Genomic DNA, 4,269 nt, shown 5'->3' with positions numbered 1-4,269 from the left:
TACACAACAGGTATCTGCCATTTGTGGGCCATTTGACGTAAGCATGAGAGAGAAGAACAAGAAAAGAGAACATGAAATATGAAGGCATTGAAATGGATTTGTTTGTTTGAACTCAGTCTACTTGAGAAGACATGCAATCATTTTGAAATGGCTGTTCACAAACTTGCAATATACATTGCGTTTATCTGGACCTCACAAAGCTTTTCATGCAGCTGTACTGCATGTTTCCTCTCTTACATTACTGAAATCCTGTTACTTTAATAAAATGAGACTAATGGCTGCAATTTTTAATTTACTGACCATGAATTTAACCCTAAGGTTTAACATAAAGCTGATATGGAGACTTCAGCCTTGTGAGTCATGGCTTCAGCACTGAATTCTGAATGTGACAACTGTTTTATTTTGAAGCTTTTTCAGCAAATAAATGAAATTAATGAATGTTTTTTATTTCGGACGTGTGAGAAGAAAAAAAAACACATAAAGAAATCAAAATATTCAAAACAGCAACAAAACAAAGCAACATTACCAAACAAAGCAACATCTAATAACCCAATATATCCGAAAAGGAGTACGACGAAGCATAATTTATTTACTCCTCCCCCTTCTCAATCTCGATCATCAGTCATATACCCCAATCAAAGCCCCTTCTTCTCCCTGTACATAGTGAGAACCAAAATTTTTTATTTTTTTTTACTGTTTTTTAAACTGGGTCATGCTTGGACATTACATGAGCTCTACCTCCAATCTGTTCCACAACCTCACGCCAAATACTGAAAGACAAAATGACTTGAGTGTTGTACAAAATCTTCCATGTTTTAATTTTAAATCTACCCTCCAGTAATAACCCCCATCTCTGTTAAAAAACAAGATCTGAATATTTACAGGAAGTTGGTTGTTTATTGCTTTGTACATTGTCTGTACTGTTTGAAAATGAATCAGGTCTTTGAATTTTAGTGTTTTTGATTTTAAAAAGAGTGAATTTGTGTGATTCCTATAAACAGTTTTAGGAATTATCCTGATTGCTCTTTTTTGTAGTATTGATAGTGACTGTCGTGAACCTTTATATGATTTGACCCAAACCTCTGCACAGTAATTTAGATATGGTAAAACCAGTGAACAGTATAGAATGTGGAGTGATTTGTGGTCCAGAATGTGTTTTACTTTACTGAGCACTGAAATGCTTCTTGATGTCTTGTTTTGAACGTGTTTTATGTGAGATTTACAGTTTATTTTATCATCAATAGTAACACCAAGAAACGTTTCATGAACTCTCTCAATTTTCTCCCTGTCTACCTGTATCTGCTCATATGTATCCCTTTTACCGTAGCCAAAAAACATGAATTTAGTTTTCCTTAGGTTTAATGATATTTATTTATATAAATTTATATAATCACTCCGCGAACAAAAAATTGTGTCATCTGCGAAGAAAACTAATTTTAATACTTTGATATTTTGCAAATGTCATTTATATATAACAAAAACAGTTTTGGACCCAATACTGACCCCTGGGGGATGCCACAAGTAAACAATGTGATCATAAAACCAAAAATGAAAGCATCATCCAACAGAATAAAAAGGGACGGTCTGCGCTCAGGTACCTCAGTTACAGACCTGGTGGGACATGGTGCTTCATCTACAGTGACGGAGAACCAAATACAACGTGGACGGACGTCTTCTATAAAGGTGGGTCACTTATCCTGTTGATTTGTCAGCAATTTTAATTGAAACAAGACACATGCAGAAGCACAAATAACGTTATACATGATCGCCTGCGAGCACAAATGCAAAAATTCAGTCGTCTAAAAATCTCATTTTTTGACTGTGGAGGTGGGACAGTGGAAGATATTAGTTGTTTTAATGTTTCTGTTGATAATTTTATATGGGGCTATTATAGCAAAACTATTTGTAACTGTGTATGGAGAGTTGTATGTCTGTATCTCAATCTGTGTGTCTGTAGTGAGATTTGTCAACGTGTAAAAAGATCTGTAAAAGCCTGTGAGCCTGAGCTCAAGCTCGTTCATTCTGGCTGCGTATCAATCTGCTGCTCTTTACCTCAGTAGTTATACCGCTTGCAAGCCATCATGAAAGTTTTTGCTCAGTGATCCACAAACTCAGCAAATTCATCTTGTTCACGCATACCAGACAATGTCGTGTGCCCTCAAAGACTCTGGGGGCATAGCACCACCTGATGGCTTGCAGGCGGCATAACTACTGAAGTAAAGAGCAGCAGAGTGGTACGCAGCCAGAATGAACGAGCCTGTGAACCTGAGGTCAGGGCAAAGAAACCCTGACATTAATGATGCTGGATACCACAGATTTCCGTTCCAATCCAATACTGAGTAAAATGCAGGCTGGTATTGGCGATATTGATCTGATACCGATACTTTGTGCAAATACACCTAATGTGTCTGGTAATCTAAAATGTAGTGTATTTAAAATCATAGCTTCATAATTATACAAGACATCAGAGTAATTTATTTTAAACTTGGAAGTAAATTGAGGTAGCAGCCTCATTTACAATATAGCCGAGCTAATACAACAACAGAAAACCCAGAGGACATATATAATAAATGCCACAAACGTTTGTCAATAAAATATTAATTTAACAGTGAAAGCAAATTAGACTGATTGTAAATAAGAGATATATTTTATCCAAAAAATGTTTTTTGTTTTTTTATCCATATTTTCTAGTATATATTTTACTGAGTTCACCATGGCTGTTTTATTGCAATTGCTCTGTATAATTTATTGACACCTAGGCTATGTAATCCACTTTAAATGATCAGTTCTCTAGGAAACCTTACCTAAATAAATCTAGGCTTTTTTTCCAATGTGAGATGATCTTAGTGATAACCCTTGCAGCAGCACCTGACAGTCTGCTCTCCTCTTCTGTCCGCCTCATCATAAAAGCCCTGTATTCTATGTTGTGGTTTAACTTGAGGTGTTTCACAAGATGTGTTGTGTTGCCACAACTTAATACTATTTTTCCACAAACATCACAAAACGCATCTTGGCTGTTTGTGGAGCTGAAGTAGCTCCACACATGAGTCTGAGGCCCCGTTTACATGTAACAAAAACTTTCCCCTGTGCTCCTGGCAATGATATACATTACCTCAAAAGACTGAAGTATCAAAAGTATCAATATTTTGATTTGAGAATCGATTATGGAGCATAAAGATCTGTTATCGGAAGTATCAATATTTCAGTATCGAGCCGCACATCACCACCTGACATTACAGATATGAATCACTCACAGCAGAAGTGTAGCAAAAGTCATGTGTAAAATAAAAGACAATTGTGAGGCCGGCTTGACTTGCAACTGGTAATTTCTCTGTATTTTCAGCACTTGTCGCCAAATACTTAGACTTTTCATCTATTAATAGCTTTGAATGTATTTACTAGGGCTGGTCTGAATAGCAATTTCTTGATCTCGATCCCAATTAAAGACGAATATCCCGAATATTCGGGGGTGCAGTGACTGCGCGCGCGTGTTGAGTCTCCGACGGGCGTGACGCACAGGCCGCATATACTAAGACCAGTTTCTGTGTTTGGGTTAGCGGTGACGGCTCCGTTGCCACGGCGGCGGGGTATTCGGAGATCAACATTGATATCCCGATTGCAGCACAGTGAATGAATAGTCGGCTAGTCGGCTATTCGGGTCCAGCCCTGGTATTTACAGGTCGTTGTACGCACTGACAATTCTTTTTACACATCAACGGCTCTTACAAATCTTTTTTTCACATCAACAAATCTTTTACAAATCTTTTTACACATTGGCTAATCTCACTACAGACACACAGATTGAGATACAGACACACAACTCTCCACACATTTACAAATAGTTTTGCTACAACAATACCCCCATACGTCATCAGTGTGATGTCTCATAGCCTCAGAGGAAGGAGACAGGGTGGAGGGTTGAAACTGACCAATCAAAGGAGTGGATTTCAGCCACGGTCCCGCCTCCAAAGTCTGAAGAAAGAGCGGTGCACGCCACAGCCTCGCGCTCGCAAGACCCTGCCTTGTGCACGCCGAGCACAAACGCGAGCGGATACTGTTCATGTGAGCATGTCTGGTTTTCATTGCTAATTAAACGCCTTAAGAGTGCATCCACGATAGGACCAGGCGGGGGTGGCACAAGCCATCTCACCGATTTCAATGAAACTTTGCCAGTTTAAAGGGGTCCACCCAAAAGTACTTCAGTCTAAGTTTAAGGAAATTTGGTCAAACTGGGGGGATTTCACCACCCCTCCTTGTTTTTTTTGCAAA

At 38.6% G+C, this 4,269-nt stretch overlaps 1 long non-coding RNA gene across 1 annotated transcript in view; it reads left to right on the top strand.

Annotated features, from left to right (window-relative positions):
- LOC103375692 (uncharacterized) overlaps nucleotides 1-4,269 on the top strand; it is a 7,520-nt gene that overhangs the window by 1,057 nt on the left and 2,194 nt on the right. The window contains exon 2 of the long non-coding RNA XR_521238.1: nucleotides 1,595-1,683. This is a non-coding gene — a long non-coding RNA (uncharacterized LOC103375692). The remainder of the gene's footprint in view (nucleotides 1-1,594; nucleotides 1,684-4,269) is intronic.

This window comes from Stegastes partitus, unplaced genomic scaffold (assembly GCF_000690725.1).
Source record: "Stegastes partitus isolate 25-593 unplaced genomic scaffold, Stegastes_partitus-1.0.2 Scaffold2787, whole genome shotgun sequence".
NCBI classification, from domain to species: domain Eukaryota; kingdom Metazoa; phylum Chordata; class Actinopteri; family Pomacentridae; genus Stegastes; species Stegastes partitus.
Note: the sequence above shows the minus strand (reverse complement) of the source record. Positions and strands in the feature narration are given on the sequence as shown.